Source organism: Triticum aestivum, chromosome 7B, assembly GCF_018294505.1.
Source record: "Triticum aestivum cultivar Chinese Spring chromosome 7B, IWGSC CS RefSeq v2.1, whole genome shotgun sequence".
Classification (NCBI taxonomy): domain Eukaryota; kingdom Viridiplantae; phylum Streptophyta; class Magnoliopsida; order Poales; family Poaceae; genus Triticum; species Triticum aestivum.
Genome location: NC_057813.1, coordinates 107,060,307 through 107,076,021, shown reverse-complemented (window position 1 = coordinate 107,076,021; position 15,715 = coordinate 107,060,307). Strand labels below are relative to the sequence as shown.

At 46.9% G+C, this 15,715-nt stretch overlaps 2 pseudogenes; one reads left to right on the top strand and one right to left on the bottom strand.

Moving 5' to 3' along the window:
* Nucleotides 1-465: 465 nt before the first annotated feature.
* LOC123157728 (pentatricopeptide repeat-containing protein OGR1, mitochondrial-like) lies at nucleotides 466-10,315 on the top strand (annotated as a pseudogene).
* LOC123157727 (probable aldo-keto reductase 1) lies at nucleotides 8,228-9,842 on the bottom strand (annotated as a pseudogene).
* Nucleotides 10,316-15,715: the final 5,400 nt, after the last annotated feature.

Genomic DNA, 15,715 nt, shown 5'->3' with positions numbered 1-15,715 from the left:
CCCCTAGGTTGTTTCCGTCCTGAGGCATCACGTTGGCCCATGAGCTGTATGAAATGAAGACTTTGAAGCCCTGCTGCTCAAGACCAGGAAGCCGGATTCGTGGAGAACTCTCTCCATCGTTGTAGGTTATACCTGGCCATGGGCCGCACCGGTCCGGGCTTGGGCCGGGCATGAAAAAGCCCACGGCAGAAAATTGAGTCCCATGCCATCCCAGGCCCTACCATCGGGCCTACTTTTCAAGCCCAAGCCCAGCCCATCTGGTAAAAAGCCCTGAAAAGCCCTTAGGGCTTAGGGCCGTGGGCCAGGCCTCTTCCCTAAAATGCCAATATGCCAAGCCCAACCCCGTCTAGGCCCTGCTGGTGGGCTCAAAACTCAGGCCCAAGCCCGGCCCACAGGCAAGCCCATTGGGCCTAGGCCCTGGATTTTAGGGCCGGGCCTGGGTGGGCCAACAAGGCCGAGCCGGAAATGGCCAGGACTACTGTAGGTGGCTAGGTTGTGTAACCCTAGTGGCCCCGTATCTTATATAAACGGGGGCAAGGTGGTCGATAAAGCACATTAAAATCGCTCAGTATTATGTGTACATTGTACACCCCAATCGCAATATACACGAGCAACAGTAGTGATTCACCTCGTAAGGAGATCTGAACCTGCGTAAATCTGTCTCTTGTTTCCCCTCTGATCAAATCGCCACGCCGGGATACCCTTACGAGGGATCTATCGGAATCTTTTCCGACAAACCTTTTTCAAATTCATGTTTTTTTTGAATCAGCAATCATTTTAAAATTCATGAAGCATTTTTTATTCATGATTTTTTGAACTCATGGTCATTTTCAAATTGTGTTTTTTTGAATCCGTGATTTCTTGAATTCACGGGTATTCAAAAAAAATTGCAAACATTTTCAAATTCGTGAACATATAGATCGTTTGCTAAGGCAATAGCCTCTCCGATCGGCCCTGCACTTGGAGTCCATCCTCCCGCGCCTGACTACACTCTCACACTACAAGCAGTTCCACGCGCAGCTCATCGCATCGGCCCGCCTCTACTTCGAAGTTCGAACCCTCCCTCCGAGCCCGCTTCCTCGACCGCCTCGCGCTCTCCGCGCACGCCACCGCGCTGCCGCACGCCCTCCTCCTCCTCCGCTCCCTCCCCTCCCCCGCCACCAACGACCTCAACGCCGCCCTCCGTGGCCTCGCCGCCTCCTCGCACCCCGCGCGCTCGCTGCTCCTCCTCGCCGACCGCCCCTCGCCATCCCCGCCGCGGCCCCGCCTCGACGCGCTCTCCCTCTCCTTCGCGCTGAAGGCCTCCGCCCGGTGCTCCGACGGGCCCGCCACCCTGCAGCTCCACGCGCTCGTCCTCCGTCTCGGCTGCACGGCCGACGTCCGGCTGATCACCGCGCTGCTCGACCCCTATGCGAAATGCGACGACCTCGCGTCCGCACGGAAGGTGTTCGACGAAATGACCGTGCGCGACGTTGCCTCGTGGAATGCGCTGCTTGCTGGGCTGGCTCAGGGGACTGAGCCTAGCCTGGCCCTGAGGCTGTTCCACAGACTGGTAGGGAGCTTCGGGGAGTTGCCACCAAGGGAGGAACCCAATGAGGTGACCATCATTGCGGCGCTTTCTGCGTGCGCACATATTGGCTCGTTACAGGACGGATTGCATGTACTGATCGTCGTGTTTGCGATGCGCTGATCGACATGTACTCCAAGTGCGGTTCATTGGCCCAGGCGCTGGAAGTGTTCCACTCCATCAAACGAGAAGACCGGAAACTTGTGTCATACAATACTGCGATACAAGCAATTTCCATGCATGGGCATGGGGGCGATGCACTGAAGTTGTTTGATGAAATGCCGACATGTATTGAGCCGGACGAAGTGACTTACATTGCTGTTTTGTGCGGATGCAACCATGCTGGGCTTGTGGACGACGGCCTTAGGGTTTTTCACGGCATGAGGGTTCCTCCTAATGTAAAGCACTATGGCACTGTTGTGGACCTTCTTGGCCGTGCAGGCCGCCTTGCTGAGGCATATGGTACCATTAAGTCTATGCCGTTTCCGGTAGATATTGTCCTCTGGCAGACATTGCTTGGTGCGTCCAAGACGCATGGTGATCTTGAGCTCGCGGAGCTAGCTGCTACAAAGCTTGCTGAGCTTGGTTCAAATGTTGATGGTGACTATGTGCTCCTCTCCAATGTATATGTGTCCAAGGCATGGTGGGCAGATGTTGGTCGAGTCCGTGATACCATGCGAAGCAATGATGTGCGGAAAGTACCTGGTTTCAGCTACACAGAGATAAGTGGTGTAATGCATAAGTTCATTAATGGTGATAAAGAGCACCCAAGGTTGCAGGAGATTTACAGAGCGCTAGAGGAAATTATGTCAAGAATAGGTGAGCTGGGATATGAGCCGGAAACAAGCAATGTGCTTCATGACATCGGGGAGGAGGAGAAGCAGTATGCACTGTCCTATCATAGCGAAAAACTGGCCATTGCATTTGGGTTGATTGCCACACCACCCGGGGAGACCCTGCGGGTGATAAAAAAATCTGCGTATCTGTGGGGACTGTCATGTAGTGGCAAAGCTAATATCTAAAGCCTATGGCCGAGTGATTATCATCCGGGATAGAGCAAGATTCCATCGGTTTGAAGATGAGCAGTGCTCTTGCAGCGATTACTGGTAAAATACTGGTGTGTTCGGTGATTTACAGGGGCTGATGGAGTTGATAACGAGCCACTGACTTCACAGGATCAACAGACTGCAGGTTTGTCAGGAGTTCATACAAACCCAGCTTACTAGTGTGGCTTCATATGATTCAACTTCCATTTGAGAAGAATCTTGCAAGTGAACTCAACCCCACTAGCTTGAACTTTACTCTGTGTTTGTGATACTACATTAGTGTTCACAATCCATCAAAGTGTATGATCACTGAGAGGCCATCAGATATTACACCTACAAGATGTAAACAGATAATAGCTTTGCACTAGTGTTATTCTAGTGTGCTATTAGAGCGAGCAATCAGGTGTGTGTGGGATAGGGGTCATGATATTTTTCCGTTCTGGGAGCCCAGAGAAATTTTCGTATTTGCGGAAAATATTTTCCTTTACATTGCTTTCTTGTTCCTCCCAACAATCTTACAGTGCCATACTATACTCATGGTTCTTATTTATATTAAATGTCCATTGACTTCATCTGATATCAAAATGTCCAACCTTTTGAGGATGCAATTATTTTACAAAGTCTTTGTGTCTGCAGAATAAGTCTTCACACTCTTTTTTGTGGAAGACTGTCTGCCATAAGACTATAGTGTTTAATGGAGTCAAAATAGCTTCAGGTTGTTATGAACACAACCTTTTGCTCCTTTCTCCATTTTGCTCTGTACAGTCGTGGCTGCACAGTTTTAAAAATACATAATGTTTCTCAGAAATGTCACTGTTGACATGTCATTTTTTAAACCAAATTTATTAGCAGCAGATACAAATTTATTAACACCCACAAGATATTGTTTTCTTTGAATATTTCTGGAGATTTAAGTTTATCAAGGAACCTCTTTCCTCTTATCGCAAAAAAAAGAATCCAACCTCCTTCCTTGACTTATTTTTCCTATGTATGTTCCAACTGCTTTCAGTATGCACTTTGTTTGATTGTCCCTTTCATCCAAGCATGAATCGCATTTTTCGTGTCTCATAGTTTGGTCTTGTTTTCAATAACTTTTTCCATGCTGATACGTCCAGAAACTCTTTGCAGCACTTTGTAGACGGCTAATTCAATTCAAAGATGCCGCTGGTGAGGCATTCATTGTTTTGTTGTTGGCTGCACAAAAACAGCCTTAAGGAAGAATGGGAGGAATTCATTGAGAAATGAGTAGATCTGTAGATATGATGCGTCCAACCAGAAGCATTCTGCTATTGTAAAGGTAAGCCAGCTATTCCATGTATTACGATAGTTCCATTTCGCTTGTGAATGTGAATCGAGTCAGCCATACTCTAAAGATAAAGTAATGAAGTTTATCATGTATTTGTATTCCTTCATGGAAACAACATGAACACAAACTGTTCATTTAAGAAGGTATGCACATTTGTACTGAATTTCTTTCTGTGTACTGTATTTATCTATGCAAATTCAGATAGTGTTTGGACATTTGATAATATCAGAACTAATGTTGCATGGGGCTGGATTACTCTTGCAGTGGGGGAGAATAGAGGTTAAAGTGGCAAGAATGAAATGAATGTGAGGAAAGGATGATCACTTTCAAAGCTTCAACATTCAGAGTTAATGCAAAGCCTCTGGTCTACCATGCTCCTGCTCTTTCTCTGAAGTCTTGGTTGTCCAGAAATGGCGCAACCGAAATGCTTTCAAAGACATTCTGATGCGATCATCCTAGGTAATATTTCTGTTCCACCATTAGTGCCAAGTAAGATACCTTCCAAACGAGACCTTGATTGTGAGAAAAATATGCCAAAATATATGGTGCCTGCTTTACGTCAAAGGAAGATGTTGCACTCAACAAATCAAAGAGGTATATTAGGCTCCATGCCTTGCTCACGTACTAACCAGGGAAGTCAAAAATCAGATATTTTATTCAAGACTCCAAGGATCACCACGGTTATGATTGGTGACATGCCTATTAAGCTAATTTCTTTGGATGAAGCGGAGCCTTGCTTTAGAATGCCATGCAGTACGAGACTCGTGCCGTCTAGAGTAGCACCAAATTATTTTGGTAGAGCTTAACTAAGGAAACATGAGTCTTTGTAATGGAAATCACGTGTGCCAATAAACACACAGATATCCTATTTTTAATTGGAGTCTTTTTTATAGGAATAATTTTTTTGATAGAGTCAAGTTTAGATACGTCTGTCGAGTCCGTAGCTCAGGTGCGCCCTATATAACGGGAGGCTTCGTCCAATGTCAGGTTAGGTTATATATATCTTTGGTCTTTCTAGCCCTAACTCCTACGATCATACCTTCCTCCACAAATTATTTCCTCTACAAATATTTAGTTGTTTGCACGAGTGAAAGATCAGGGCCACCCCATAAAATCGTCTCAAAGCAATTTGAGTCGTATCACGTTCACATGGATCGAGTGCCACCTATCGCTTTGGGTTGTCAGAGCTCCCCATTGGCTCTTAACTAGACCGCTTAACATCTACCATAATCAACATAGGTGTCGTCAATTTTAAGCTTATCCCCTGTCACCACGGAAATGCAAAGGAGCGCTCGTCCTCGCCTGGTCACGGTATCCTCTACCGTTCCTTTGTCATCTGGATTAGACATATTGTAAGTTTGTGGAGCAGAGCTTGATTTAATGTTGCACCGAGTTGGCCCAGATGGAACCATAACTTCGTCGCTGTGATGCTGGACCTGACGGCCAGCTCCGTCTTGTACCCGTGGCCCAGTTCCACCCTAGGGGAAGGATCTCGTCATGCACCATCCGTTAGTTATGAACGAGCTGGAGCTATAGCTGGAGCTTGGAGGGGCCATTGCTCGCCTGGTCGTCTATGCCCATCACGATGGTAGCTCTTATTTTTATTTTATTTTTGTGGGGGTGATGGTAGCTCTTATATGCATGAAACAACACAGCAGTTCATCTGTCTGCCGCTTTTCCCTCCCAATGAGGTTCGAAAAATCAAACATTTGAATTCCAATCTACGTACTTCCCACTCTCCTGTCCAGCCCAATGCAACAAGTGGAACCATCAACCATGGATCCTTGGACGATTTTTGTGAAAACCAGTCCCACAATTGGAAGAAAATTAACGTCCTGAAAGATAGCACAACAGAAGAAAAAAAAATAGGCGAGTTTGCATTCCCAGATTTCTTTCCCAAGACTGCCAGGAAGCAAATAATTTTCTAAATTTTCCATTTGCACACTACAAAATTTTCTAAACGTGCCATTATCAAGAAAACATTTCTTTTCTTAAAGTTGCCATCAGACCATGCCAATTTCTGTAATGCATGTGTTTTTTTGGGCATTGTACCGTGGTAACTTAAAAATATATTGCCATGGAAACTTAAATCACACGCTAGTTAGTATTTTAGAGCATGACATTTTTATCTTTTGGAGCATAGTAACAATTTTGCTATTTTATGGCATGACAATTTTATTGTTTAGATCATGACAAACATTTTTCAGTTTTGCATGATTTTTAGCGACAACTTAAAACTTCGGTGACATGGCAACTTGGTTTCTATTGCCATGGAACTTAAATTACACGGCCATGTCAAGTTAAAATACATTGCCTTGTACTGGACCATGGCAATTTCCTGTAGTTTTATTTTAGATTACTATGCAATGTTTGCCGTATACGTATTTTTATTCTGTTCTGGGCCATGTCAAATTCATGTAGAGGGTTGTTCTTTTTTAGTTACTATGTCAGTTTGTCGCATACACATTTTCCATTTTCTGTGGTGAACCATGGCATTTTTTGTCGGTTACTTCATTTCATAAAACATAATTTTTGTTTTTCGATTTTGCCATGTGAACAGTACAGTTTTTTTTTAATAAATATTCCATGTGACGATGATACCATTTTTTTAGCGTATGTAATTTTTGGTATTTGGACTATGGCACTTTCATTGTATATACCATAAAAAATTTATTTAACATAGCACGATGAAATTATTTGTGGATACCCTGGCAAATTTATATTACATCGTCCGCGGTAGCCGATGACAACGAGGAAGGGAAAAGGGCCAAAAAACCATGGCGGAGGTAGTACTAAATATGCAATGATCTTTTGAACACGAAGAACATTTTTTAACAGACATGTAAAAGTATTTATTGAGTACACATGAACTTTTTCTACATCCACAAACATTTCCTTGATGTACATGAACATTTATATTTTTTAGCACGTGTATTTTACCCAAAAGAATAGACAAACTGAAAATAAAATGTAAATACAACCGGATAAAGATAATAATAGAGCGTTCTCTCCACAAGATCTTTTACAAACTGCGTTGCTAGCTTTTTCTGCTTAGATTAGAGGAAGTGGGTTACTAGCCTTCGTTTTACTCTTTTTTTTTTGTGGTGGCCTTCGTTTTACTCACGAAAAGAAAAATACAGTACTACTCACGAACAGCCCACTGAGATGTCCGTTCCACTGACGTCTTCGTCAGCTCTCCGTTACGGCGCCTGCACAGGCCGTCGTTTCCACGTACGGCCCCACACCTGTATGCATGCGTTTTCTGCTGTGCAAACTCACCTGCGTCTCTGCGAGCAGTAAATGCCATCTCCAGCATCGCGCTGTCTCATTGGTCCACAAAGCAGGAGCAGGCGAGCTCGTCCACCATATCGCCACTCTCCCTGTCACCAGGGCTACTGGTTATGCAGTGCATTCTGCCCTTGTGTATTCAGTTATGAAGAAATTGTAAAAGTACGTTAAATGAAGTTTGGGGTCTTATGTTACTGGGCTGAAACCATCTGTCCCTGAAAGCTAATGCAGCTCCTCTACTTCAATGGAAGAGAGCCTGGAGCATGTTGACCACATCAGATGTGCATCAAGTTTGAGTTCAGGACACTAAACCTGATAAGATCCTGCAAATTCTACAGAGAGAAATGTTTGGCTGGACCATGGACCTCCGCGGGCAGCGAATGTTTGATGCTTATTCAGGTTATGTGCCGCTACACCGTTCTTCCCCACCCCTATATTCAGGTGCCACCATTTTATCCATTCAACTTTAAACAATCTACCACACCCGTAAATTCAGGTGCTGCTATTCTATCTGCTCAATCTTCTTTTGTAACGTTCAGTCTTCGTCAAATGTTTCTAATATTCTCACCCAAGATGGAGGGGTATGGCAAATCACATCTTAAAGTCTCAGTCCTCTTTTACACATGCAGACAGAAATTTACATGCTTCTTATTTGCAGTACATTATTTTGTACGGTAGATTCACAAGGTACAAGCTGCACATTCAGCACAACATCAGATATCATGGCACAGTTGTTTCTATCCTTTCAATAACAACAACAACAAAGCCTTTAGTCCCAAAGAAGTTGGGGTAGGCTAGAGGTGAAACCCATAAGATCTCGCGATCTCTATCCTTTCAATCTTCTCATATATTTGTAACATTCAGTCTTTATGGAAGACATGATTCCTGGAGGCAGTGCACATGTTCTTATTTGCAGTACATTATTTAGCACAGAAGATTCACAAGGTACAGGCAGCACCATTCAGCACAACAGCAGATAGCATGGCATGGCTCACATATCACCGTTTTTTTTTTCATAGTTCAATTCTTTGGTGTGTCTGCATGGTTCCAGTTGGCATGTGCAAAGGAAGTATAACTCCTTCCACCGGCCACATCTTCTTCACGTATCTGATTGCTAATTTCTTTCAGGTCATCTTCCGCGAGCTTTATCTTTAAGGAGTCAATGTTGGAGTCCAGATTCTTGATCTTGGTTGTTCCTGAGAAATTAAGGAGCATATTTTTCAGTTGTGCCTACTGGAAAAATGAGCTTGATTATGGATGCACTCGTTTGGATCTTGGAAGCGGCAACAAACGCAAGAGTTTTCTTTGAGGATAAATTAGGCCATTTTCGGAGGCGTCAAAACTGTTTACGGTTCAAAATCAACACGAGGGTACAAACGGTAGAGCAAACAACCACAATGATATGTTCGCCTGCCCTGTTTCACGGCCAAATAAAGCTGGATAAGTTTCTCAAAGAGGAAACTGCACCAATACACAACATTTACCTGGTATGGGAACCACATCACCCCCTTGATGCAGAACCCAAGCTAAAGCTAGCTGAGCATGGCTGCACTTGTGCCTCCTAGCTAGTTCTTCCATCTTCAAATAAAGATGCTTGTTCTTCTCCAGATTTTCTGCTGAAAACCGTGGGTGCCCTTTCTGTGAAAAATAGTTGACTACTGCAACTGACTGTCTCGGTACCAGATTGGATTCATCAGAGACTTGTTCCGTGACTCCTCTTCCGCCGAAGAACCCGCGGCCAATCGGGCTGTAAGGAACAATTCCAATCCCCAGTTCTCTGGGGTCCATAGACAGCAGAAGAATCAATTCCATTATATGATCAGTAGCTTGGGACTGCCATTCTGGAACGTAGTCCCTCCGTTCCTCAATTCTTGTCGTGGTTTTAGTTCAACAAGAATTATGGAACCGAGGGAGTAGCTCACAAGTGGAATTTGTGATGTAGAAAATTCACCTGCAGAGCGGCACAATGTCGGGCTCGATGTCACGAGCCCAGAGAGACCACTCCATCTGCACTGCAGAGATCGGGTGCACAGCGTGAGCACGCCTGACAGTGTCGGGGCTCGCCTCTGATAACCCGATGTACTTGACCTTCCCCTCCTCCACTAGCTTCTTGAGCTCACCGACCTACAGAAGAAGCACGTTTCAGCACAGGAATTGCAGTGTCAAACACTCGTGTATGCAGTTAGCACTAATCAAGAAGGAAGAGGGCATGCAGACCGTGTCTTCGATGGGGGTGGTAGTGTCTACCCGGTGCTGGTAGTAGAGGTCGATGTAGTCGACGCCGAGGCGGCGCAGGCTTCGCGCACATACTCCGGCTGGCCGCACAAGCTGGTGCCCCCGGCCTGCAGCTGGATCCCGAACTTGGTGGCCACCTGCACCTGCTCCCTCGGCAGCTGCTTCAGCGCCTGTTCAAGACTTGCCCTTAATCAGTTTAGTCTCTCTCCTTTACAAAGAAGAAATCAATGAAGCGACGGGCACAAAGAGACCATACCTTGCCGAGGAGTATCTCGTTGGCGTGGGCCCCGTAGAAGTCGGAGGTGTCGAAGAAGGTGATGCCGCGGCGGAAGGCGTGCGCGATGATGGCGGCGCCGGCGTCGTCGTCGAGCGGGGAGTTGTACGAGCCCGTCAGCCCCATGCACCCCAACCCCAGCTTAGACACCTTTGTTACGTTGTTGGATCGTTCGGTTCAGTACGTGCTAGCGAGACCGACAAGAGGAAAAGATGACTGATCGGCCGACTCACCTCCAGTCCCTGGGTGCCGAGACCGACGCGAGGAATCACTGGGATTTTCTCCATCGCGCCGACGAGCGAGCTCACTGGCGGGGACGACATAAACGGATGAGCAGTCGTGAATATTGCCGGAACTTGCAGGATAGCAGCAGTGAGTGAGCAGACGAGTGGTTCGGTGAGCATAGATGGTTAGCTAAACTTCGGAGTGTTTTATAGAGGGCTCGTCAACTTGGATACGAAGTACTCCCTCCACGTTTAAAAACAGTCATATACGTTTTTATCAACCCAGATGATGTAAAGTTTGATCAAGTTTATACACAAAATTATCAACAACGTGAACCCGGTCTAATTTCCTTCATAAGAAACTCTCCAAACACCATTATATGCGTTTTTATTTACAATATTTGTTTATACTAAAAAGCAAATACTCCATACCATATTATCTGCTTATTACTTACCGCAACTAGCAAAGCTAGCGAGATTGATAACCTCACTAGGACCGTTGGTGGCACATGCAAGTTTATTTTATTTTATTGCAACACTACTTGAAGAAGACTTAGGTGCTACCTGCTGATACTTTGGTTCTCAAATGAAAGAAAAGTTACCGCTTGCTACAAACTCTTACTATTCAAATCACAACAACCGGCTACCAATTAAATTTTGGAGTTGGCAAATAACCTCCTTTCCATTGCCTGTCGGGTATGTATAACTTAATTACTTAAATACTCTTAGGTGATGTTATGCATTTTTTTTAAAGAAACAACAAGACTGCTACGTATTTTTATTGATTTTCAGATAATAAAGTACAAAAGAGAAGTCTTGAAACCAAAGTCAACAAAACTAAAACAAAACAACAACACGAAGAAACCTGGCACAAACTACGTTTAGCTCGGCCTCCTCCCCAAGAAAACTTAGGGTTCCTTTGCCTCCCGTCGGCGCCGGCGCTGGTCCGCCTCGTCTCCGGTGGTCTTAGGGCCATGGCGGCGCGGTGGATCTCGGCCCTTGCCGGCAGGAGGGCTCCGTTTTTAGATGTTTCTTCAACTTTTGATCGGGTTTGTGTCTTGCTCAGGAAGACGAGACGTCGGCGGCTCCCTGGAGATGGAATAAGGTTCTCCCCGCCTAGTCCCCGTTCCGGTGGTGTGTCTAGCATCGTCGGTGGGCGTGTGGAGGTGTGTCTCCGGCGGATCTATCCTTGGTGGATTTGCTCGAATCTGGTCGTAGTTCGTCTACGTTTGTGTTTCTTGAGGTTAGATGCTTCCGATCTACGCTACTCTTCATCGGCGGCGGTTGCTGTTCTGCTGCGCTGGTCTCATGGGACCTTAGCACGACGACTTCTCGACTGTCTACTACAACAAGTTTTGCCCGACTCTGGCGAGGGAGGGGCGATGACGGCGGCGCGTCTTCGGCTCGCTTCAGTGCTTGTAGTCGTCGCTAGGTGGTCTACGGACCTGGATGTAATTTTTATTATTTCTGGTGTTCGTTGTATTGCCATGATTGAAGATAAATAGATTGAAAGTTTTCTCGAAAAAAACAAACAAACAAACAAAACAACAACAAAGAAACAAATTAAGGAAGGAGCTACAGAGGCAGAAGTTACAACAACTGTGTAAACGGCTGTGGCCTGAATATCCGTTTCGTTCTTCTGTTTACACGGAATGACATGGTTGCTAATACGTTTTTTGAATGTCATTCCTAGCATCCGTGGCACGTATTGGCTTGTGTTAATAAGAAGTCATCTTCTCTCCGTACTCTTTGAACGACATGTCGCTGTTGCTACACTAGAATTCAAGCAGATCGGAATTCATCAGCCAATCGGCCTATGGATATGTTGGTCCATTCGTTTATCTGAACGATATACCGCTGTTGCTAATAAGCTGCTGCCTTCTGGTGTTCTAGCCTACCACGTCAGGCAAACTGGCCTGCTAATAGTCAACTTGAAAAGTGACGACACGGGTAAACACGAAGAATAAAATGGGCACGCCGATCACTATATTAACGCTCAAAGCTGACCCTCAAATCACCCGCAAAACACTCATTTATGTCCGAATCAAGTTGTTCATACATACTTTGTCATCCAACATGGACTAGTAGACGTGCCCGTAGACGTGCCCGCGTGTCCATTCTCCTGCAAACTAAAAGCAAATTGGGAGGGCTTTGCGAGAGTCTGTGTCTCCGTCACGTAGGACTCCAACAACCTCGGGCCACCCAAAATCACACTGGAGCCTATGTCTCCATCCCTTCCCCCTTACTCTTCTTTGCTCTGCATACACTACCTCCCTGGCCGCCGCCGCCGCTATACCACCCCGGTCGCCCTCGAACTCCTTGTCGGACTTCTGATCCACCGCTTCACCCGGTCGCCATGACGCTTTGCCTATGCCATCATTTCACCTATCGTCCATCCGCCGCGCAGGTACCGTCCGCACCTATGGATGCCATATGTGGGTTCACCATGCCCGATAAGTGTTTGATGAAATATCAATGCTTTTTTAATGTTTTTTTAAGCAATGGATTCGGACATGAAATACTTGTATGAGAATTATGTTGAGACATCCGACGAGGAGGATTATGCGGATGAAACGATGATGATGCAGACGGTCCTTGCAGACGCAGAACGTGCGGAAGAGTATGTTCTCAATTTCAAGGGATCGTTCAAGGGTCATCGAGTACTCAGTCGAAACAGGGCACGGAGGCCATGCCCGCCGATGGATGACTACTTTACCCCTGATGCCCTATTCACGATTTTTTTGTCAGCCTACGGAAAATATGTCCGATCTCCTCATTTTTTTGGCGAGGTATGATGATGTCCAGGGCTACAATGACTACATCTTGAAGAAGGTTGTTGTGGGATCATAAGTGCACAACTGCATTGCGGATGCTTGCATATGGCACAACCATACATTCATATGAGACAAGTACCACACAAAGAGGGCCTAGGTCATCGCCCGGCACATCAGCACATTATTTAGAGAGAATTCCTTATTTAACACCATGTTTAAATTTTATTGCCTATTTGACATCGACAAATAATTTCTTCCTTATCTAATAACGAGTCTAATTTTTATGCCTTTTATGACACTTCTGTCCATTTTGAGCCTAAATGACACTTGAAAATACCCTCTTCCCCCCTCATATGGTATGTTTGTGCACGCATGCTGTTTGATGATTTTTTTTATATCATCTTTATTAATAATTATTATACTATTGTTTGTTGGGTTTTCTTATGGAGCCCACATAATCTATTTTGAAAGTCTGAGTTTTTTTAGTGCAGGATCTCCAAGGGAGAATATGTGTATGTGTCTGAGCCCATATTAGAATTGCCCACTATATGGGCTCCACTGCATGTATGGGCAATCTTCTCGTGGAGCTATATTATAATTTTCACATGTTTGCACGTACTGTTGCGTGTTTATGCACACACGTGTGGATATGCAGTTCACGCGTGCTCACGGGGTGGCGCGCTTACTTGTCAGTGTTGCTAACATTGAGTTCCTGCCGGACGTGGTGCCCTGGATGCATGAAGGCGTTTTGTATCAGTTGGATGTTGAGTATGAGGATCCTAACCTTTTTAGTGAGCTTGAGGATGATAATCCCATGGACACATCCAAGGGAGGAGGTGCTTCGAGGCACCAGGATGATAGTGCTAAGAATGCTGATGATAAGGCCAAGGGGCCTTCGGGTCCGTCTGATTCTGGTGACACCGATCCTGTTAGGTCAACTGGTACGGTCCCGATGAGCACTTTGCAGCTTGGTTCCTTGGGGGGGTTCTCGGCTCCGCCTAGGCTTTGGTGTGACCGAGTTGATCCTGTGAGCCCTGTGGTGAGTCCGTGTGTTTCGTTGCCTATTGAGGTGGGAGGTGCTGAGGGGCAGGAGGCCCCTCCCTCTTCTCTTGCACTTTCTCCGGCGATGGAGGAGGTGGCTGCGCCGGTGGTCTCGGCTGGAGGTGGCGGGCAGGAGGCCCGGCGCCTCGCGTCGTCATCATCGTCGACGCCGAGGGCGAGCTCTGCGCTCCTTCCCTTGAGGCCGGCTGTATGCGGAGGGGTGGGTGTCGGTGTCAAAACCGGCGGATCTCGGGTAGGGGGTCCCGAACTGTGTGTCTAGGCGGATGGTAACAGGAGACAAGGGACACGAAGTTTTTACCCAGGTTCAGGCCCTCTCGATGGAGGTAAAACCCTACTCCTGCTTGATTGATATTGATGATATGGGTAGTACAAGAGTGGATCTACCACGAGATCAAGGAGGCTAAACCCTAGAAGCTAGCCTATGGTATGATTGTTGTTATTGTTGTTGTCCTACGGACTAAAACCCTCCGATTTATATAGACACCGGAGAGGGCTAGGGTTACATAGAGTCGGTTACAATGGTAGGAGATCTACATATCCGTATCGCCAAGCTTGCCTTCCACGCCAAGGAAAGTACCATCCGGACATGGGACGAAGTCTTCAATCTTGTATCTTCATAGTCTTGGAGTCCGGCCGATGATGATAGTTCGGCTATCCGGACACCCCCTAGTCCAGGACTCCCTCAGTAGCCCCTGAACCAGGCTTCAGTGACGACGAGTCCGGCGCGCATATTGTCTTCGGCATTGCAAGGCGGGTTCTCCTCCAAATTCCATGTGCTTGCCGAATAGTGTCCGGCTTCCTTATAAATGTTGCGCTCCTTGGCTTCTACGCCCAATAATGGCCCTCTTCCACGTGTCGCACGAATGTGAAAAGCCAGGGTATTTTTACATTTTACCCCCAAGCTGCACGGATAGGCTGCCTATAAGAGAGGCAAGGATCTAGATCCAAATCACACCATCCTCCTTCCGCGAGTACTCATCGGAGCGCCCCTGACAAAATCCCATTCCACCATGGACAGTCGACGCGGCTCCTCCTCTCGCGCTCCCAGCCCTCAGCCAGGAGATTGGAGGAGGTGTTCAGTTCCGCACAGCGAGCTGGTGACGCTCCAAGCGGAGGGATACCTCCCTCCGGCCTTCATGGTCCCGGTTCGAGCCGGACTAGCCACCTACAAAGGTGGGAAGCAGGCGGAGAGCACCCCCAGTCCCTCCAAAGGAGAGCGAGTGTGTTTCGTCCCTTATCTAATAAGGGGGCTTGGATTTCCCATACATCCGTTTCCCCGGGGGCTCTTGGAGTTCTACGGCCTCCAGCTCCATCACCTTACACCCGCCTCCATTTTGCACATCGCGGGTTTCGTAGCTCTCTGCGAGCTGTTCTTGGGCATCGAGCCCCATTTCGCACTGTGGAAGAGGCTATTTTGCCTCGTACCCCGTTCTCACGAGGGGTCGATATATCAAGTGGGCGGAGCCGAAATATGGCGCATCGCCGGGACCGGATATCTATCCGGAACCCCAAAGAAGGCATCCGAAGACTGGCCTTCGGAATGGTTTTATGTGGAAGATGCTCCACTGCCGGACCCAGTTCGGATCGGCCTCCCGGAGTTCAGCTACGCTCCTCTGAAGAAACGCCTGAGTCGGCGCCCGCGGAGCCCTCAACGGGAAGATGACAGGAGCGTCCATTATCTGATGGGCCGGATAAAGTTACTGGCCCATTCCGGATTGACCACGATTGGAGTCATGGCCACGTGCATTATGCGAGGGGTGCAGCCGCTCCAATATAGGGGCCACCCCATGTGGGATTTCAACGGGGAGAATGACACCACCCGTCATGGCCGCAAAGGACCGGGATCGGCTGACGATCTGGTGAAGATCCTGTCCGGTTTGTTCAAGGGGGAGAAAGAGGACTTCCTCCGCACGAGCCCATTGAATGGATTCTCCATGAA